Source organism: Physcomitrium patens, chromosome 19 (assembly GCF_059467195.1).
Source record: "Physcomitrium patens ecotype Gransden chromosome 19, ASM5946719v1, whole genome shotgun sequence".
Classification (NCBI taxonomy): Eukaryota; Viridiplantae; Streptophyta; class Bryopsida; order Funariales; family Funariaceae; genus Physcomitrium; species Physcomitrium patens.
The window spans coordinates 4,445,321-4,469,785 of NC_143428.1; the positions used below are offsets into that span (position 1 = coordinate 4,445,321).

Genomic DNA, 24,465 nt, shown 5'->3' on the forward strand with positions numbered 1-24,465 from the left:
TGAATTTGAATCTTAACAAAGACATGCTTCAACAAGCTTGACAATAATTCAAAATACATGCTAATATGAAATACTCGAAGTTCTTGTGATGCATATATATGGTGATTAGACTTGAGTACCTTCTAAATAATGATGCCATTCTTGAAAAGAATCTACACTTCTAAGAAGTTTCTTATCGTGGATCTCATAATTAATTTTGGCTGTTGAAAATTTTCTTCAATGGAAAAATAATAGATGAAGTTTGTCATTTGTTCCTACTTAAGAGAAGATTGCATCGAAGGTAAAGTCAGATGCATCTATTTCTATAAAAAATGCTTTGGAGAAGTGGATGCAATGTAGGATTGATGCATAAGTAAAAACTTTCTTTAAAGCTTCAAATGATGTTTTTGCTTCTTTACTCCACTCGAGCTTATCTTTACAAGTTAAGCATGTAAATAACACTACAACTTAAAAAAATTTCTTGATAAAGATTCGATAGTAATTGGTAAATTTCAAAAGTATTGTACATCTCTTACTATTTTTGAAATCTTTCAATCTATGATTATGTGAATTTTTTTAGGATCCATCATTAGACCATTGTTTGAAATGATGTATCCTAAGAAGTCAACTTGAATAGTGTGGAATATATACTTTTCCATCTTGGCATACAATCCCATATTTCTAAGTTTTTGTAACACATGATGAATATGAACTGCATATTCTTCTACATTCTTAGAGTAGATTAAAATATTGTCTAAATAACAGACAACAAAATCATCTAGAAATTCATGAAAAATATCATTTATAAAATATTGAAAAGCAGTTGGTGCATTCGTGAGTCCAAAAAGCATGACATTATATTCAAAGTGTCTATTCATCTCCTTCTTTAATGTGAACCAAATTGTATGCTCCTTATAGATCTATTTTTGTATAGATCTTAGCTTAATTTAATTGATCAAGAAGTCTAGATATCAAAGGCAAAGAATATCTATTCTTAATGGTAATCTTGTTGAGTCCTTGATAATCTACATACATTTCCAATGATCCATCTTTTTTCTTCACAAATAAGATAGGAGCTTCTACATGAGATTTTAAATGGTGAATGAAATTCTTGGCCAAGTTCTCATCAATGTACTTCTTGAATTCAACCAACTCATTTTGTGATAAACTATAGATTGGACCAAATAGTGGATGAGTTCTTTCTTTAAGATCAATTGAGCAATCATATGGATGATGCTCCGGAAAAATATATGCATTCTTCTTTTCAAAAAAATCTTTAAAATTTTGATATTGACTTGGAATTTTATTTGAAATCTTTCTATCATTTAAAATGGGTGTGGCGTAAATAAAAAAAAGACGATCCTTCTTTTGCACTATGCAATAAGCTTTTGTAACTACAAGTATAGGTTTGGCTATATTAGACTCATGGCTTTCTACTAGATTAGAAAAAATCTCAATGATGTTTGAAGAAAAGTCAAGTTTATGAGAAATCCAATCTATTATAGAATTATATATCTCTAGCCACAATAAACCTAAAATGACTGGATTAGAAAGAGATCTAATTATATTAAAAAATTATGCAACTATTATGACCATTTATTACTACATCTATAAGAAGTATTTTATGAGTAATATCTCCAAAAGATAATGGACGATCGTCTATGACTTCTATGTGTACGGGTTTGGTTTTTCATACTAATTGCATATTAGGACTTTTAATAAATTTATCATCTAAAAAACAAGATGAGACTACTGAATCTATTAAGGCAAAGGCTTTGTGATTATTAAATCCTAAATGCACATCTATTGTAAAATAAAGAGAGGATTTTGAGGAGAGAATAGAACCTTTAATAGGAATTGTAGAAGACTCCAGCCAAACTGTTTCTGTTGTAGCTCAACAAATTTATTTTTCGACATGTTTTCATCTTTGACATCAATACTCTTCATTTTGTAATTGCGTCATTTCTTTAGACAATATTAAGCAGTGTACTTAGCTTCTCTATAATATAAACATAGTCCTTCTTGACGACAATAAGTCTTTTCTTGTTTTATAAGAAATTTAAAACGTATTGCAACAATTTGTATGTCTTCTACTTCCAAATATTTAGATTGAGAAGTTGTTGATGTCGTCATTGAATTATAATAATATTGAGGTTTTCTTATGTGATTTTCAAATTGAAACTCAAAAAGTCGATTAACACATTTCATAGCAAAGTCAATTGCTTGACTCAATGTTTGAGAATCAGGTAAATTGAGCATCAATTTCTTTACTTCATGTTGTAATCTGTAGAAAAATTGGTTGATGAATAGTGCATCATCCTACTTGATATCTGTCGCTAATTATCAATATTGTGAAGCATAAAATATCACTTATCGATTGTCTTGTTGCAAGATACAAATCTTATTGATTGCAACACAGATTGCATCATGTTTTTCATACATAGATTAAAACTATATTAAGAATGCTTCCAAATTATCCAGTATTGGATCACATCGTTCAAGAAATGATGAAAACCATCATAAAGTAGAACTTCAAAGTAGTATTTCAATAAACCTAACTTATGATCCTTGAGTTAGATAACTTTGAGGTTGTAGTTCAATCACCAATTGCACTTGATTGATGAATCCTTGAAACTTAGATGTTGTGCCATCAAACTTCTTAAGCAATCTAATTTTTAGTTCATTAAAACTTGAATGATGTTCCATTGTAGGAGCAGTAGTATAGCTTGGTGTAGATGTTGAAGCAACTCCAATCATCTCAATATCTTTATTGCTTGATAATATTATTGCTCCTTGTAGTGGTAGATTGAATTGATGCATTGCAAGCATTAACTCTCTCATTTGCTCTTGCATTTGAGCCATTGCATTCTTCATTTTAACAAGCTTTGCCATGCTAGTACATCAAAAAGAAAGGTATCTATTTGCATAGAATACAATACTCAAGAATCAAAAAAAAAAAAAAATCTAAAAACAATATCAGTATAGAAGAGGATAACCACAACTTCTAATACACTTATGTCTTATCAAGAAAAAAGGATAATCCATTCTTAATGAAGAAAGAATAAAGCTCTAATATTATATGTGTACTCTTATCAATCTATCAAGAATACAAACTAGAAGAAGATACATAAATTTGTAGAATCTATGTCAAAAGGAAAGTGACAAAATAAAAGAAAGTATGTATATTCAAAGAAAAACTAAAATGACTATTGCTAAAGATTAAAAAACATGAGACTCTTGAAACTAAACTAAAAGTAAGAAAGGAGTTGACAAAAGTGAAGAAGGCCTCATTTTTGCCTCTATATATACTACTTAATTAAAAACTATGTGGCGACATGCTATAGGACTTCTAATACACGTCTAACTTGTAAGACACATGTTTGATTTTCAAAGCAAGTTTCCTAGGTGTGCACCATATGCCCAACTTGTACTACAAGTGGTCAATATATTGACACGTGGTCTCTTTGTTGGCCAAGTTTTCAACCTACCAATCACCTATAGACATGTATAAAGATAAAGCAGTGTCTATAAAGCTTCTAAGAAGCTTTCTACAAGATATTATCATATTTATCTACTTTGACTTACTTCTACCTATTCTTATTATCTAAATAATTATGAAGGTAAATATGTGTGTCTGTGATAAGTACTTAGCAAGATCTTAAAATTCTATTAAATTTCTTTACAATAGCCTCTTAAAGTGATAAATTATAATTTTATCAAATCTTAAAGAAATACTCTAAAAAATCCTAATTTTTTATTATAAATTTTAAGAGTCTTTATAGATGATTTATAATACTTTTATCCATTTAAAGATATTTTAAATATCTTAATAGTTTTTATAATAATAAAATAAATTTAAATTATTTTTTAAAAATAAATAATCATAAAGATATAAGATTTTTTTATATTTTTTTTACCTATTAATTAAAATTAATTGATTTTTTTATAAGTAATACATATAAAAAAAGGCCAATATAGATAATGGTTTTAATAATTAAATAATATTTTTAACACATATATATATATATATATATATATACACCTATTCAACTAAGATAATTGCCTCCAAAACTTATTGTCATAGATATATATAATAATACTAGTATTTATATAAATACAAGGAATTAAAAAAAAAAAAAAAAAAAAAAAAAAAAAAGATAAATTTTATAATATCTTGTAGAAAAACTTTACAAGTGTGGATTTGATTTCTCCAATGTTTTCAAGTGATTGATAAGTTGAAAACTTAGCTAACAGTTAGCAACATGTTACACATATTGACTACTTGCTTTGTAAGTTGGTTAATTGTTTTATAAGTTGGTCATGTAGTGTGCATGTTAAAAATTTAGTTTGCAAGTTAGAAATGCATTAGATAACCTATAGAATGTTACCACATAGTTCTATAGTTAGATAGTGTAGATAGAAGCAAGATTGATGCCTTCTTCACTCTTGTCAATTTATTTTTTATGTCTAGTCTAGTTTTAAGAATTTGTAGTTTTTTTTTTTGTTCTTTTTTCTTCTTTTTTTTTAATCTTTAGCAATAGCCATTCTAGTTTCTTCTTAAATATACATTATTTTTCATTGCATTTATGTCATAATGTTTTTAAATAAATCTCACTTATTTAATTATAATCTTTAATTTCTTGTCTATAATACTTATTGAAACTCTATTTTATGCCTTTTTTCTAATAAGGCTCTTGCAAAATTTATAAATCTTTCAAAATTATATTAAATAATTAAATAGTTAAGAAAGTTTTTAATATTAATCTTTTTGTATCTACATAATTTAAAGCTATATTTTTATCAATTTCTTCAATTAAGATCCATTGGTGGGACTCTTAAGTTTCCAGACATAAATCACACATCTTAACTAAAATAAAATAAAATAAAATAAAATAAAAAAATAAACTTTAAGATGAGGTTTTTTTAAGAATGTCTTAGTTTGCATTAGATTATACATAGTCACATCTTTTTCTTTGTTATGCATTTTTTATCTAATTTTAAGATTTTAACCATCAAAATGCTTTAATGAGCTCTTAAGAAATACCATAAATCTTAATTCCTTTACAATATAAATTGCTACACAAATTCATTGTAAAAAATGCTTAACATATCTTCTGCACATGCCTTCAAGCAAATTAATTGTAAAAATCCAAAGCTATGTTAATCCATTCTTGTTGTTTCTAACTTCATTGATAAAAAAATAAGCAAAAATAATAAATAAAAATCTACAAGAATTTTTTACAAAATTATAGAAAATATAAGAACTTGTTCTCTCACCAACAAGATAATACAAAGTAAGTAATTGATATATTGGATTCTAATGTTGTGAGCAAAATCTTTAATCCTATTTAGATTTGCACTTATGGATAACCTTTTGGAAGATCAATACATAAAGATCTTTCACGATTCAAACTAGTAGACATGAATAATAACCCAAAGTATAAAAAATATGTAGCTTGTAACTAAGTTATTACCTATAGTATCTGCACATGCCTTATTTGTAGAGCTTCCATAGCACTTGTGCAAAATCCAAGAAATAATATTGGTGTATATAATCTAATAATAATGGATGTCATTAGCAATGAAAATTGGTAATAAAGGTAGTGTAAGTAGGGATAATGGATTTTGTAGATAAAATTTATATTTTAAAAAGAGAATAAAAAACTCTTTATTCATACTTATGTACAAAGACCATCAATACTAAGAATATGATGTCTTGTTAACACAACAAATTTTCTATAATAATATTCTTTATCTTGATGTAAAAATGATATAAATCCTATTATAAGTTTTTTTGGTTTTTACAAGATGTTAGTGTTGATTTTTTCTTAAGTTATCAATAAGCACAAAACATGAAAATACAAATCGTAACAAAAATATAATAAATATTAGTTTTAAATTATTATAAAAATTCATTTTATGATATTTTATTATCATTGGAAATAAATAATATTTTTAAATTTAATAAATTCTATTAAAAATTTAAAAATAAAATTAATAATTTTAAATTATTTAATGAATATATATATATATATATATATATATATATATTAAATTACTTACTATAAAATAAAATAAATTTAATCTTGATTTTTTATTAAAAATATTTTTTAGTTATATTCATATAAAAATATAATCAATTAAACCTCAATTCTAAAATAATTATCATAATGATATTATTTAATTCTTAATGTATTTTATCAAACAGTTCTTTTAAAATATATTACTTATGGTCTTCAATTTGATGTTTTTATATCAAAAATCATTACTATCTTTACAGTGTGTGTATGTATATATATGTACATATAACTTAATGTGATAAGAATTTATACTAAAATATATACATAAAATTATGCTTAAAAAATATTTAATATTTTTAAGATGATAAAAATATTCACAATAAAAAGATATAATATAGTTTGTAATATGGTTTTTTTTTTTTTTTACTATTTTATTTTATTTTCAAATTTTAACTTGATTTTATAAAATAGGTATGATAAACATACAAAATAAATTCTTTCAATAAAAAAAATCTGAATTTTTCAACATTTTATTGAAAATAAACATGAAAAATATGATTTATTTGTGATGAAAAGCTTGTTATTTGTATAAACTTAAATTAATGTGTTATTATATTATATTTGGTACCATATTTTAAACTTAAATATAAACATATGCCCTTAAATGACATTGTGTAGAATATGTAATTGCTAATAAATATGTACAAAGAAATTCCACAATTTTTTATTAAATTTTTTTTTTTTTTTTTTTTTACTTTATGCTTTTGTTTGCAAACTTCAATTTTTTAGAATTTGAATATAACTTATTCCTAAAAACATATATATATTATTAATTTTTATTTTTTAATTATAACTAGTTAATATTTTAAAGATATAATAATATGTATTGATATATATATATATTCTACTCTTAAAATAATATTATGCATTCAATGTCATTAAATTTTTAATTAATATTCTAAAAAATTTATGCCATTTACTATTGATTAAGTTTTTAGTTTGAAGATTTTTATAATTATAATTTAATTATTTAATTAACTAATTTTATAATTTATTTATTATTATATTAAGAATAATAATTTTAATATTATATTTATTTAATAATAAAATCATAAAATTTATGATCTACAATAAATTCAAGTACTACTTTATAGATGTTATTTGTAATTGCTTTAATAATTTGTCTTTGTGGTTTTTCATATAGTTTTTAGATTTTTTTTTTTTTTTTGTTGGACTTTTTTTTTTGTATTGATCTTTATTCATCTTTATAATCTCTCACAGAATATCTGATAAGTGTATATATCATTAAAATATTTATTAATTTTACAAAATATTTAGATTGTAATTCATGATTAATATGCAGTAATATTAAATTCACAATAAAAAATGTCATTCTTATATGCATTTCACCAATACATTGGTGGACTTTTGACTTGCAATATGAAGTCATTAGGTCTTTTTATGACCTATAAAAGGTCACTTGCCTATTTAAGAGAAAATTTCAAACACTTTTTACTTCTTTTCAATACTTAAAAGTGTGGTTGGAGGCAAAGAAGCTTACAATGTTTTTAAAAGAATTTGGAGCTTGTGTATTTGGAGCTTGTGAACATCAAGCTTGAAAAATAAGATGAGTTTGTTGGACTATTATTCATTTATTTTAATATAACTCACATGTTTTAACACATTTACATTTGTCACATATTTCTTGAAATAATATAAAAAATGTAATTGCTATGGATAAAAATTTTAAAACTTTATTTGCATGTAACTTATGTAAAAATCATCCAAACTTTAAGTATGGTGATATTCAGAAATGGCACTTAACAATAATGAGCATGATCGTAATGAGGTTTTGTTTCAAAAAAAAAACAAAACAAAACAAAACAAAACAAAATTGTCTAGGAATCAATTTGAAGTTTAAACCTCAAAATCACACCTAAACTTTGAATTTACATATCTTTTTCATATGAAGTCCGTTTTTATTGATTTTTATTATTTTAGAAACCTTATAAGATTTAATTTAATTTGTTTAATTAATATTCTTCAAATATTTACTATAATTTTCTTGTGTAGAAAATGTGTTCTTAAAGGTCTCCATTAACCTCAATTGGAATCATGAGTTAGTAAATCTTGAAACACAATCACAAGATGAGATTGAGGTTGAATTAGAATTAGCTCATAGTAGTGAATTTGGTAGAATTTACAAAATTAGGAGTTGGTTCTTTGCAAAGACTTTATGCATCATTTTAAGAATGTAGATTTTAAGAAATATAGGCCAACCAAATCACAATGTGTGTAAATCACTTTTGTATCAAAGAGGTAGAAAGTCATGACAGATGTTTTATGGAGAAGGGTTGTGCATAGGAACTAACAAAAAATTCAAGATAAATTGGAACAATTATCACTAGACCTTAATAGAGTACATGATTATGTAAAACAATACCCTCTAATTAATTGAGTTATTTTTCTATGAGCATATTGGACAATACAAACTATCCAGGAAGATTTTCAAGAATACCACTAAATCAAACCATCTACCTACTATTGTTAAAATAGTTTTCTAAAACCTTGCAAGCTAAGAATACTAGAAGTCTTCTTTTTGACAATGAAATGATAGTACCATTGACTAATTCATTCTAAAACTTCATATTTAATTTTTTGGATATTATACATGTAAATATCATATATTAAGATATTTTTAAACTTGTTGTGTAAATTGAATACAATTATTTTTTGGCATTTTAATACTTAACAATGATATCTTTATGAATTACAGATGGTAATAAATTATCTATTGATTATTCTACCAAAAAATATTACTTATTAATGAAGGTTGAAAATAATGATTTAGCTTCTAGAAGTAAGATTAGATTTAAATTTTTTCAAGTTGTTAGTAGTGGACATAATTAAGAGGATATTTGTTACAAAAAAATCATCGACTTAGACAAACAAAAGTTACAATCAATGGAATTGCACCATCTTAATATGATAAAACTTGAATGGAAAAGAATAGATAGTACCACTACCATGGAATAGGTTTATATAAATTTTCTTTGTAGTTTGAGTGATATCATAAAAAAAATTAAAAATATCCTTTTAAACAAAAAATAGTTTGAATCATCATCTATGACTTATTTATTTTAAGTAAGTATTATTATATTATTAAAAAATAACCATTAAGAAATCAATGTCATTTTATGTACCATTATTTGGTTGGTTATTTTCTTATTTTATTTTATTATTGATATTCTTAGTGGATGATTTTCTTAATATTTATATTAATTTTTTATTTAAATTAATTATTATCTTTTTTTGTAAAAATCATGCAATATAGGTAATTCTTACATTAGAGTTATAATTATTACTATAGAGGTAGAAATAGAATCAATTGAGATTATAATACAATTGACAATTTATAAAATGTTTCAAAAGAGTCAAATAAGCAAAATATCAAAAACATCAACCTCGGCAATTTTAAAACACAAAATGAGAGTTGAAAAAAAAATCCTATTATTTATTTAGTTATGAAATGAGAACATGTGTTTTAAAAAAATATTTGTTTATAATATTGATAAGAAGAATATTTTTGGATGAGAGCCTAGTCTTTATGATATAAAGCCATGTAGAAATAATTTTCAACTTTGGTGATGTTAGAAGATATTGAATACTTTTGTTAAATTTTTTGAATATTTGTTTTAGTTTTTCTATACATTTGTCATTCAATACATGAAGAGTTGAAGAGAAATCTTCGTTTTGGACTAATTAATATTACAACGCAATTGATGTGTGTGCCTAAATAAGTTGCAATTATCTTAAGAAGGCTTTGGACAAGAGACACTTATGACTCTAGGGATAAACTTTTGGTGTGGATGACTCAACAAGTATGAAAGTTTGTAAGCAATTTATTATCACTTTAATCAATATTATTTTGCCTTTACATTGGAAATAGCCAAAGATAAAAGTTTTATCAAAAGTAAAACTTAGGTTTGAAATGCTTCATAATATTGTCATTGACAAAAATGATGTCATTCATAAGTTTATTATTCTTTGGATTCACCACAACTTGGGATATAGACAACAAGTAGTGAAAAATGTACCCCAAAGTAATAGTAAACAACAAAATTGGCAATTACAATACATTTATATCCATCCAAAACCAATTCACTTTAATGAATAAAATTTAAGAGGGCATAATATTGCTCAAGGTTTAAATTTTATTTTTTAAATTGGTCGTTGGACTTGCACAAATGTTTTTTTCATCTTCAATCAAAATAGAACCTTGTTACAATCATGCTCTTCATTGGTAAGTGCCATTTTCAAAATGGTATTGCATTTAAAGATTAGATGATTTTTGCAAAAGTAATATGTAGATGAAGTTTTCCAAACTTCATCCATAATAATTCTTAAAAATTATACTTAACAACTACAAGCTAATGAATGAGATATGTGACACAAAATATAAATGTGTTATAATATGTGAATTACATAAATGAGAAGGGTAAAAAAATTCTACATGAATATTATGCATCGAGACCCCAAGTCAGAAAGTGCTTCACTTCCTTTAAAATTTGCACTTTGACATGGAAGTGCAAATTATAAAATTGGGTGGACTTTGCCTTGCGAGGATCTACTCTGTACGAAATTCCTAAAAACATCTCTACTTTTAGAAGACATGGGTTTACTAGATATCACATGATTGCCAGGATCAACATATGAGCTGTCATGTCGGATGAAACAGTTAAAAATGAAAAAATTAATTATTTATATAATATTGTTTTGCTTTTGACTATTTCAAGAATTTCAAGAGGTTAGGATGTCTAAGTGTGAGTTCTTTGTTACAAACATATTTTTTTTGCAAGACTTTTGGATCGTGGCCTTTTGACGTGGACTCATAAGTGTAATTCCTGAGAATTCTTAGGATTATTGTGTGGAGAGATTGCACATGTACGTATCTTGTCATACAATTGATTATACATGTCAGAGATAAATACTGTGTAGATTGTATTTTGAATTGTAAATGTATTTATTTGGAATTGTTATCAACGTCTTAGATACAAAGTAACATGCTCGTCTTTAAAGAAATACTTAGTCTACAATTATTGTGCATATTTTATTTCGTCTAATCCCTCCCTCAGTCATGAGATTAAATCGAAACAGTGTATTCTAGTATGTCAGTGCCATATAAGATGCGAGACAATGTTGTAACAAAACTAACTAAATGATTCAAGCGGTGCATATACATTGACACGGATCATAACTTACCCAGTTTTATAAAACTCGTGTCACCGAACCACGCTGATGAATCTCACCATTGAGTTCGAATGTGCCAATCAGGTCGCTGATGCTCGTAGTTAAGCAAGACTATAAGCATAATTCATTTTTTGACTTCATGATCAGTTTAGCACTTGACAATTTCCCTTGATTCCCAAAAATGGAGAATAATCTTCTTCGATATCAACAATTTCAAATCCAAACGCTTGCACACCATGTGCACATACGCATTTCATTCCTATTTAATTTGTAGATTTATTGCAGGTTGCACATAGAATTTCAGATGCATTAAAATAACAAACCCAAGGCGCTAACTAATTGAGATATATAACCTAAATCCACAATGCAAGACTCGGGAACAAAAGCGGTAAACTGAAAGATTTGTTCCACAAAGACAGTTATCAGTGCATATTCACTACATATCCACATTACTTTACATCCACATCGTTTTTCGAGCACTAATCTAAAATCTGACCACTGTGTTTTGCTTGAGGATGAAAACACACGCGGCGAATAGCAAACAAGACTGTCAATATGACGTAGCAGGTTTATGCAACAAACTAGCAATCTTTTACATACCAGGAAGCCGATATCCATGCACATTGCATAAGGGTAACTTAGTTACATTCTCATTGAACTTGGTGGTGGGTATCAAGGTCGCAAGCCGTGTTAACGTTCTCACTGCTCACGAGAAACGAAACATTTAGGCTTTTCATGTTTCTGACTCCGAACGCCTTCCTGCTTGAGCTCGTACTGATTAGTCGCCGGTCCCGGTCAATTCAATGTTGTGGGCTAATTAGGTCTTGCCAAGATTTAGGGGTGGAGGCCAATAGCAAAAGTTGTACAAGCATAAGCTTACACCAAGCATCTGCATAATCAGGCCTTTGCCCCTAAACATTGACAAGACCATATTAGCATCACAAATATTGCAACACCACACCGAAGGAACTCCAACATCGCTCCAAGAAAAGTCCATGTGCAGCATTTCACAATGAATTCACTGCTATACACACAGCTTGAAACTCAACTCTATGAACGACGCTGCACAGACATGCAAACGTCAAAGCAGAGAGATAACATGCGATGCTTCCAAGAAATAATGACAGATATTACAGATTTCCACAACTTAATTCCAGTATTGAGCGCAGGCGCTTTTTCTTATGCCCAATAGCCAAAAAGGATGCACATCTCAGCTAGGAAAAAAATGACCTTACAAAAACACGAAATGCATCATAAAAGCTAAGACTTACAAATAAAACAAGGAGATAACAACGAAACAGAAAGGGGGAGGGGGAGGAAGAAGACGAAGGTGATACCACTGAATATAACCTTCAACACTTCACCGTAAAGATCGGCGAATTAAATATAATTTAATATAATTTAAAATTACTTAAAGAATAACAACGTGCAAGGGGCAACAAAATGCTACTTCTTACAGCCATCAACGACAAAAATTGCTCTGTCCACAATCGCAGATAAGTCGATCATTCATACTCGCAATGATCAGAGATGTCAAACGAGACACATGAAAAAGACCGGTCATGTACATCGACGAATAAAGAAGTGAACACTTAAACCAGCCACGCGCCATTGCCCAAGGCGATACCCAAAACGAAGAAGCCAATTATAGATATGAACAGCAATGGGCACACGATCTGAAAGAAAAATCGCCGTCATAATAGAGAGTATAGCACGAATATACGGCTGTATAAGTCAAGATATATGACAGTAAGAAGTTTCACTCACTTCTCAAAAACCTTGAGCCAAGCCTTGCCCTACTCCGACATAACACCCCCCGGAACATCATCAACTAACGACAACAGACGCAGCCCGAGAAAGATAGTCACCACTCAAACTAGTGTCAAACTAACAACGAACGTACACACAGAAAGCACCCTCCCCATCACCACAAATTTCATTATTTTGAAAGACGAGTATCCAAACGCACCACACACATACACATACACACACACACACACACACACATCAACTAACCAACACACAACATCACATCCAGTACACACTTCCGCTCAGCCATGCATCCAAATTCGCCCTCAAATAGACTCCAACCAAACCAACTCCACCCCCACACTCACTCACGCACACTCTCTCTCTCTCTCTCTCTCGGCTCATCAAAAAAGAACGCCCAAATCCCCGTGACAACACAAACCCCCGAATCACGCTGCTCGGGGAAACGAATCGCACCCTCAATCTCAACGAAACAGGGCAGTCCAGATCTGTGGGCATTGTGTAATTGGCTCTCACGGCACACACACCTCCGCGGGCACACATCTAAGCCACCCCTTTGGCCTTTCCACGGGCTGGAATCGAGTGCTTGGGCGTGGACCACATCCCGCTATGATGAGACGCTACCATTAAAGACCTTTCCGGATCAAGGGCAAGCTGTACCACAGCCTGAGGAGGCATGCAAAATCTGTCACCTGGCGACACCAGGATTTCAGTGAAGGGTAGATACGAGAATCGGTGGACGGTGGGACGGATTCTGTGCACAATCCGAGCCGTTTCCGCCAACCCTCGCGCCCTGCGTAAGGCCAATCCTATGCGCCCGCCCGCACAGATTATAGAACCCAACAACAAACACCCACCCGATGATGCACTTGTCAATCCCTCGATCCTGCCTTCTTCGAAGTCACGAGGCCACCCCCACCTCGCATCCCCTCGAAGAATCGTGTTGCAGAAACCTCCTTGTTCAATCGACACTGGCTCGAGACCACTGGGCCGTCAGATTTCCAGATTGAATCCTGGCCGTTACAGGATTTATTGGGAACGCATAGAGGGAACGGAAGGGAACCAGAGGCGGGCAGGTTGGAGGGCGGCAAGTTGGGAACTCAGAACCCATTCCTGATTGGGCCCGCACGGATCCATATTCTACTCCCTCATTCACAAGGGTGCGGAAGTTTGTTCAGGGGCTGCCTCTCAATCCCAATTTTCAACCATCATTCTTGGTTCAAATTTTTTTTTTCGTTGCCATACACAACGGCACTCGTACATGTACACGATATTTTTTTTTCCCAGGAAGAATTTTTTCAACTTAAAAAATTTACTCATTAGTTTTTTCTCAAACACAGATATTATATAAACAACGATTCAGAATTGATTATTTCTTTTTACAAGAAATTAAATAAGAATTGGCTAAAATTTATTTTTTTATTTTTTTATTAAATATTTAAATTACACATAATTTATTAAAAATATTGTAAAATTTCTCTTCAAAATATTTTGTACGTCATAAAACATTTTTTGTAAGCATTGTGTATCTAAATAGTTTTACAACAAAAAAATAAAGTACATATATATATATATATATATATATATATATATATTATATATAATACAATACAATACAATAATAATAATAGTGTGGTCATAAAAGATACCACTAAAATGAGTCTTTATTATATATAATGGTAAATACCACATATGAACTATCATCAAATCAAATCAAATTCTTATACAAAGTACCAAATTTTACATCCATACTCTTAATAAAAATCTAATTCTTTGAAGAAAAATTTTACATCTTAGTCAACATTGCATCCTTGCTTATCTAATGCAACACTATTATCTTCTTTTACAATTATATATTAGTAATTTTTGCACTTAGTTTTGGTAACTCCAATAAAAAAAATATATTTAGTTCACTATACTTTGGACATGCTTCTTTGCATAGTTTTGGTAGTCTCACTTGTATATGTTTTTTTTGAACAACTTCTTGTCTTTGTTGTAAAACTTTGAATCCACCAAATTTTGGTGCAATTAGATTCTTTCCACCATATTCTTATTTATTATCTAATTTTTTCTTCTTTTTTTGGCTTTCAAATCTAAATTTAGTATGTATAACTTGAACTTGTATAGTAGTGATACTACTACCTTCTCTTGGCATAGGGATTTATAGAAGTCTTAGTAATAAGTCTTTTATATCTTTTAAAAGTTCCAAGATTGATTCTATTGCTTTATTGAATGCATAATATTGTTCCATTGTTAAGGCCTCCATCTTATTTATTGTCATCAAATTAGTTATTTTAAACAACTTGCAAACTTAAACATCATGCCTAAGAATCTAAACTCTACTATCTACTTTGTTGCTTGGACCATCATATGATCCATTATTTGAGCCATCATCAAGAACATCTTTTCCTCAAATGAAAAAAGCCACTATTTTTATATGTGTTTGATAATAAATCTAATAGATGTAGATATTTTTCATTAACAATCCATTTCACAACCCATATATATTTATACATAGGATCATAATCATTACATTCACTACATTCACGAAATAAATTAACTATATATTATTTTATTGAAATATTTGGATTTCAAAAGGCAAATTCTATGCATCATGCATCAAGAACTTCTAAATTTGATAATTGGTCTTATTTGTAACATTCAATTAACTACTTAGCTCTTTACAACGATAATGTTTGTTGTTTGTTTCAATCTCTTAAAGAATACATCTCTTATTTACTCAATATATCGGCATCATTATAATGTTGTACCAAAGTGATTCTTCCAAAGAATATCGATCTTATATTTTGTTTGTCTATTAATATAATGATGAATTCATAAAGTCATTAATTCACCTTTCTATTTAAAAGAGAATATTTTACATATTTTCACATGCATTCTATACGATAAGTTATATTGGCATATCTATGGCAATTTAACATAGTCTATATTTGCCATATCAGCTTTCATTGGTATTTATACCATGTCTGATTATTTTCTACATATTTAAGTATCTTTTTACTTTTAGCATATATAAGCTTGAATCTTCTATACTCAATGTCAATTTTTTCCTTGATATCAACTTCAAACATAGAATATATTATTTTATATAAATTAAAATATTAAATTTCAAGCAATTTAGGCAAAAAATATTTGAATTAAGTTTTTTTTGCATAGAACCATCACACTTTACTTGAACTCTACCAATTTTTTCATTTTTTCAACACAAATAGTCATCTTTAATAGCTCTTATTAGTATATATTATTTTTATCAATTACTGTTGTATTTGGTGAAATTGTATCCATATGTTGAAATATGGTATATATTGTAAGATATAATATTATTTGTTCTTGACTACTACTATTCTTACTACTACAAAAAATCAAAAAAATTGGCATCCCAAAATTTATTGCATTGAGACATATTTCAACATACAATGGTATATTCCATTAGTTGGTCTTAAATGTTGAGTCCATGATCTATACCAAGTTTGGCATGATATGTTTTATTCTTTTAAGCATGTTTTTTTGTTTATATCACTAATATAAATAGTTACTTCTCTACTATTGGATTCTCAAGATCATTAGCTTCGTTATTTTTTTTATTCCTTTTTTTCCATCCATTCAGGGACCATTTTTCTTACCACTTCATAGTCATCTTCATTACATCTTTCTTTAATTTGAAGATAATATGATAGGTTTGATGCTTCTTTTGGATCTAAAATAAAAACAAAATATCTGTTGTTCATGTAATGGATTTTTTTCTCTTAAAATATCTTCACATTTCCTAGAATATTTTAAGAAAAATGTGATATTATTAAGATTATCTAACATCTCAGTACAAATATTAATTACACTTTAATTAAAACATGATTGGATTGTCTAAGGTCTAAAATCTTGACTTTTTCATAACAACAAAGATCTCAACACAATATAAGATCAAGCATAGTAGAATAAAACTAAAAGTAACTAAATGGAATAAAATATGAAAACATGACTAGATAAAAGAGAATAGAACCAAACAAAATCCAATAGAACAAAACAAGAAAAAACAACCAAACTTTATTGAGAAAAAAAGTCTGGAGCCATGCCTGTCCAAATGTCCAAATAGCCTTAGCCAACCTTATTTATACTTTGTTCAACTATTCTTGGAATTTTTTAAAATTTCTCTAATATTGGATTCCACCAAGATAACAATCTTTTTAGAAGACTCTACAGATAGGCTCCACCATGATAACTGCCCTAAATCTTTTTAAAAGATTTTATAGTAGATTCCATATAAACCACCATCCTAACTTCAATTCTAAAACTTTCCAAAAAACAATTCCAATTACATATTTTTATGTGCGTTGTGAGGGAAAGGAGAGTTTGCCTTAAGAAAGCGCTAGGCTTTTGGCTGACACTAAATTCTCAATTAATCATAAGATGAAAAATACTCCAAGATTATTTATAATTTTATTTGTATTCCTTTCTATGATATTAAACATAGTAGCAATAAACATCAAATGTCAAGCCTCTAATAATAATAAAAGTTGTAGCAGTAAATAATAATTATTGGACTTCTAGTAATAGTAAAAGTTATAGCAATAAATAATAATTACCAGACTTCTAGTAATAGTAAAATTTGTAGCAATAAATAATAATGACCAGAACTCCAATAATAGTAAAATCAACCAATAATTTCTAAATCTTTCATAATTTCCAAAACCCTTTTTGTCGTAGTAAAATCCTTATAATGCCAAAATTCCTTCAATACCGAATCCCTTTGATGCATTGAACTTTAAAATTTGATAATTCTCAATCCAACCGTTAGATTGAGCTCAAATTTTTTGAGAAGTAAGGCAGTACCCTTAACTCTTTTATATCCGAATTTCAACTGTCGATTCTTTACAAAACTCTAGATAACACAATTTCAGTAGCATGGCCTTTACATGTTGACTTACAAACACCTATATATTGATTTTGCGATTTCTTACAAACCCAACACTCAAATGACATGAAATTTTTTTTGTGTAGCTTCTAAATATTATAACTACACCTTTGGCAAGTTCGAGCCAAAATTCATTCAAAAATGCTCAAAACAAAATGGCTCAAAACATAACCATGAACAATTCGGTTTACTTACTTCCTTAATCTGCAAGCTCTGACTTCGACTAGCCATTTCTTCCTCACTTCAGATCTGATTTCATCAAATCTTGCACAATAGTTGAAGCCCTTCAAGTCAACTTTCTAACTTCACCTTCCGATTGTTAAATGCCTTTCTACAACTCTTTGTATACTTGAAAGAGTGACAGTAGGTACAAATTTCATATCTAGACTTTAAATAGCCATAACTCTCTCATTACAGACTCAAAGTTAACAACCCTTTCACAAAAATTGTAGTCCTTCAAACCAGCTTTCCAACGAAATCTTCCGTTTTCAAGAAAACCGTCTACAACTTTCTGTATGCTTAAAAGAGTGACAGTTGGTAAACAATTCACACCCTAACTTCAAACAACCTTAACTTCTTCATACAAAAGTCAAATAACAAACTTTATACACCAAAATTATAGCCCAAAACACAAGCTTTCTGAATCTCCCCTCTAAACCCTCGAATGCCCCTGAAGAAGTGGCCTCCCTTTCGGTTTTCTCTCAGACAGCCCCTTGAAGCTCATTGGTCATGACCTATAGCCAATGAGAGTGAAGATCCTCTTATCCTTGCCTTATCTATCCATGTAGATGGCCTAAGGCCACAATACTATAATATCAATACCCATATCTTTCTACATCTTCCATATTAAATACCCTAATACTTCTACTTTTACTTATAAACTTACACAAGTTATTTAAGATTTCTATAAACTATGAAATTCTATGGAAAATAACTCATTATTTTCTAAGATCATTATTAAATAACATTAATATAATAACCATTATTTTTACACTATGAATAAATTACAACACGACACCGTATAATAAAAATATCATATCCATGCCCTATTATATTAATGAATGGGTAAAAAATAAGAATCTTTTCTTAATCTATAATTGTGGCCATTATAACTTGAATTGGCATAAATTTCAATATCTTGCCCTTCATCCTTTAGATATATAATTTTTTACAAGAAACTTACATCCTACATGTCTTTTAGAAAATTATAGTCTAAATTTACTAATATTCTTGATTGAATCAATATCCTTGCTACAGAACTTTTTGTCCTTGATAGCACACTAAGACTACCACTTTTGAAATATAAGGTATCTTTCTTTATTATTGATGGATTAGTTTCAATACCAACACATGTTTTGCCTTTAAATTATTCATAAATTCTTCTTATTAGGCACAAGAAATTTTATGATATTATGTATATTGTTAAAGATATTGAACTTGTGAATAAATTACTCTTTCAAATATAGGTTTTTCAAATTAACACTCAATATAAGTCTTAATGACTTTGGTGATTTAAGTCCTTAGAATTCCATATTTATTTTCTCCTACAATCTATTTCAAATTTTATAATCTTAAAAGAGTTTTTGTAACTACAAGATGAAACCCTCTTTTGCAATGACTATTCCAAACTATTGATGCCTACTTGTCAATATGTGAAATAACAAAGTTTAGATATTTTTTTATTAAATAGCTTGTCTTCACTAGTTAGCAACTTAAGTATTCCAAAACCATTTCTATAAGTTTTTCATTTTTTCAAAATTATTATATAAAACACTTCAATTGAAGTTTCTTTTTGATGAATAAAATTAATATTTAATCTAATAATAATCTCAAGTAAGGTGGTTATTACATCTTCTTTCAACCATTGAATTAAATATTCTCCAATTTACATTTAAAGTAATAATATTTATCAAGGATGAATGCTATAAGATTCAATTCTCAAACTTGAACTATTTCCATTTTATGTTCATCATCTTCTCCTTCATTGTCTAAAAGTTGTAGGAAGTTAAAGTCAATTTCATCATATGAAGAGATATTGTTGAACTTAAGGACCTCAAAGTCTTTATTAATGGTTTCTATTATGCATTTGTCTTCCAAGCTCTAAAATATAGTATCTACTTCATCTACACAAACCACATACAATATGATTAGTATTACATAAAGTTGTTATTTAAAAATAGTATTGAACTTATTGGTAGGAATTTCTACCACTAAATTTTTACATTAATCATTGTCAATATTTTAAATTGCAACTAAATAGTAATAGGCCCTACTATGAAATTGTCCAAATAATAACCATTTCCTACTCATTTCCCATCTATTTTTCACCACCAATTTCTTCTTAGTGGTGAAAAATGGTCTTTAACCATATTCATTTGTATTTTTTTCCATATATTTATTACCACCAATTTCTTCTTAGTGGTGAAAGGAGTCACTACTCATTTCCATTTGTAATTTTTTCTATCCATTTTTCACCACTAATTTCTCCTTAGTGGTAAAAAATGGTTACCATCTATACTTATTTATAATTTGTTCCATTTATTTGTCACCACCAATTTCCTCTTGGTGGTGAAAAATGGTCACCATTCATGCCCATTTTTTATTACTTCCATCTTTTTCATGCAAAACCATGTCTTGGTGATAATAATCACTATCCATTTTTCCTTACTAAAAATTTTCCTTCCTTTTTCTTTGCTTTTGCTTTTGCCGTGATTACTACCACCACTCTCTATGAGAGGGCACTACTCCCCTTATAATATTCTCTTATATTATCCTGTAAGATTTCCTCCCGTGCCCCCTTGCTCACCTCGCAATGTTTCCTTTCTTGCTCCATTTGCGTTCCCCTCTTTGCTCCCTTGCTTGTGCCACCAATTTCTCTCGAGATCCTACACTTGCGTTTTGCGTCTCCATGAATTTCCAATAGATCCTGTAATGGCCTAGATTCAATCTAGAAATTGATGGCCCATATGTCTCAAGCCAACGGATTGAACAAGGAGGTTTTTGAGACACATAGTGACAAGGCTTGCATCCTCCGTAGTTGGTTGGTATGGCCTTGGATGATCTTCCCCTCCTTGGCCAGACTCCCCAAGTTCCACCCTTTTAAAAGTGGGTGACGACGAAAAATCTGCCACTGATAGGGTGGCCGACATGTAGGGTTCGCAGCAACAAAGGCAAACGCTGCATCAACACCGTAGCAGCGCTAGAATTGGCGCAGCTAGCGGCCGCCATAGCCCTGCCCCGCCGTGCTTCCACTTCCTTCCTTTCCCTCGCCGTAGGGGCGCCTTTGTATGAGCCCCGGTGAAGCTACTTGGATAAGACGACGACGACGACGAAGCTCCTCTCGCGTTCCCCGTTCCTCTTCTTCGTTCGCTCTTGTTTCCTGGCTCCGATTAAAGAGCTCTCCGCACGACGGTTCCGTCTGGAACTTCGGCAGTTCGGAGGACTAATTCTGACTCGATCGTCGTGTAATGCCTGTCCAAGGGCGACTGATTCCATCTGGAACAATGCCGTTCCACCGTCTCGCTCAGTCTTCGTCGTGTTGTCGTTCTTCCTTTTCGTAGCCCTTTTACATACAGGAATCGAAACATAATTCTTCCAAAACTCTTCCTTGTTGGCTGAATTCTAAATATAGAAAATGAAGTAATGAAAGCAATCACTTATGAGACCTGATTGTGAGTGACCTGAAATTATTCGCATGTTGCGAATATTATAATACACAAACGTATAAACATCTTAAGTGTCTTCATTCTTGGATGATTCTTTCACGAAGATGTGTTAAGTCTGTTTTAATTCTATTTTTAATTTTTTGAACTAGTAAATGCAGATTCTATATACAATGACCAAATCAACGTCATGGAAAGAGAGGTCCCTGTATTCTTGACCCCCTCCCCACCACCACACCTCGAACTGTCCCCTTTTTTAAACTCTTTTCAATGTCTCCTGCTGAGCCAACGCTGCAGGTGTGAACACGACGAAAGGAAAGCAACCCCATGAATGGCTGTCAAGTGGTTAAGTGGATGGAGGGAAGTCAAACTGTAGGGCTGACAATGCAAAGGCAAGGTCCCTCACATGACCGCCCTCCCTCCCCATAATATCCATCCATCCATCTCATTCATTCGTCCGTATGTTTCATCTAGTTATATCATTCGTTCAGTTGTTCGTCTTTTCATCCATCGGCACCCCCTTGGGGGTTCTTCGAATCTCACAAGTATCAAAGACTAAAGTGCAATTTCAACTCGTCTCCTAGGGGCACAAAAGGACAAGCTTTATCGATTTTTATTATTTATTATTTTATTTAATGCCCTCATAATGGACTAGAAAACTAAACAACTTCCAGAAATAACTTTTCGGAATCCCCCCCCCGGGTTTGGCTTCTTCATTCATTCGTCAGCGAAAAGTGGATGAAGTTTTTAACCAGGGGGTTGGAATTTAGTGATGGAAAGAGTATACAAGCAAGCCAAAGGAAAAAGGAAAAAATAAATAAAACTTTGGTTGTGACAATGTGCTTTAAAACTATGTGCAAAATTATATGAACTAAATGTCTCCAAATATAACTATGTATACATAGTCTTGTAAACAACTCATTCTTGTTAAAACCTTGTTTTTATTATATTAGTGAATGGTTTCAAGAGCTTAGTGACAACCATTTGTTTTGTTTTTGTTTTTTTAAGTATTTATGTGGTAGTTTTGAGTAATAGTTGTAAATTATATTCTGTTATCAAAGACACAAATATCCCATGTAAACATTCTTGTATTCCAATTTGTTGCTTTCTATTCTATGAATCCATTTGTCATGCAAGTGTCATTTTCATCCAATCATCATTGTTGGAATTTTAGTCAAAATCACTTAAATGGGTTCATGTGATATTTTTATTTGTTTTATATGTTTTGAAACAAGAGTCTATTCAACAAAAAAAGAAAGAAAACAACAAAGATTATGTTTGAAACTTTAGTTTTGCATCTATTGAAGAATCTTCGACCAAAAAAGAGTAAAACATAATAAAATATATTGGCACATAAAGTTACAAATATCACCACAATCCTTGACAATAATGGTGCAACAATGGCATATATTTCTTGAGACAAATAAGTAATTAAAAATAATAATGACATATTTGCTTCTGTATCAATATATATGACAGTAATGGTTTAACAATGGTGCAAACTAGAGTTTTAAATTACAAAAACAGGAAAAATAAATAAATAAATGAAACAAGAAGAAAAAAGTGTTATTAGCTGTCTTAATAATAACATCTCTTATGTTCTTTTCAGATTGTATTTCTTTGTATAAATCTGTGTAAAAATGATTTCGAAAACGTGATAGAACTAATTCAAACATTTATGGAGTGACTTTACAAACACACTTACTAAAAAGTGAGTTTTGACAAATGAAAAAATTGAAATGTAAGTGTGACTGATGGTATTTTAAATGTTATACATAAGTTATACATTAATTATACATTAGTTGTACATGACTTTCAATACAATGAAACAAGTTTTACAAATACTGCTTTTAATAACTTTTTGATATTTCTAAGCAGCATTTTTTTAGAACGCCCATCAGGTTTAGAATATATTTTTCAACCAAGTTTTTTTTTGAAAACATGCTCCTAACTTAGTGTTTTATATCTTATAATATTTATCTTTGTAAAAATCCTCTATAAACTTGCAATACTTACTTTATAATCTTCCAATACAGTACCATCTACATATATATGTAATTCCTTGGTATATGTTAATGTAAATTTTTACTTAGTAAAGTTAATTGAGAAAATACTTGATTTTATTGAGTAGATCCAGTTATTCTAATAAATTTGACTAAGTACATCCAACTTGTCAAATTGAGTTTGATATCTTGTAGAATATAACATTGATGACTACATAGGTTTTAGGAAATAAGTGTTGAGGTAATAGAAATATGCTAGAAGAATGACAAAGATAAGATCAAAAACCAATTGAAGAAAACAGAAGAACAAACACATGAACAAAAAGAGGTTGCTGAAGCATCACAGTTTAATAGAAGAGATGTTATAAGGATTTATATTTTATGTTTTTGTTATAATAAAGTCTTTTGAGAAAAAAAAAATCTATTGTATAATATTAAATTTTGAATCTAACTCATTTACCAATAACATATTTGTATGCCAAGAGTCAAGGAAAGAAGTAAAACTCTCATTTAATTTTAAATCAAACAAGAATGTAAAGGTTCATGACTTCATATACAAAAGTGTTATCTACATTTTTAATACATTTTTGTGTATTTAAGTGTTAAATCAAAATATGATTTCTAAAAGTGTAACAATTGTATAGATTTGTATTTTTACTGGTTGAAATAATGATCAAATTACTACAATTGACACAAAGTAAGAGCAAGGAGAACAACAAGAGATAAGATAGTTTGGTTTAGTTGAGCAATACTAAAATTTATTAGTTAAAGATAGAAGTTTGCACATTGCAAAGTCAATACAACAAACTTTGTCCAATGGACAAATTGGCAACTATGTATTAAAGTTTAGA

The 24,465-nt window shown here is 29.4% G+C and overlaps 1 long non-coding RNA gene across 1 annotated transcript; it reads right to left on the minus strand.

Annotated features, from left to right (window-relative positions):
* Positions 1–11,500: 11,500 nt before the first annotated feature.
* On the minus strand, positions 11,501–13,976 carry LOC112295708 (uncharacterized). The gene is made up of 2 exons (XR_012219602.2): positions 13,877–13,976; positions 11,501–12,160 (listed from the first exon to the last, which is right to left on the minus strand). It is a non-coding gene; the product is annotated as an uncharacterized LOC112295708 (long non-coding RNA).
* Between the last annotated feature and the right edge of the window lie 10,489 nt (positions 13,977–24,465).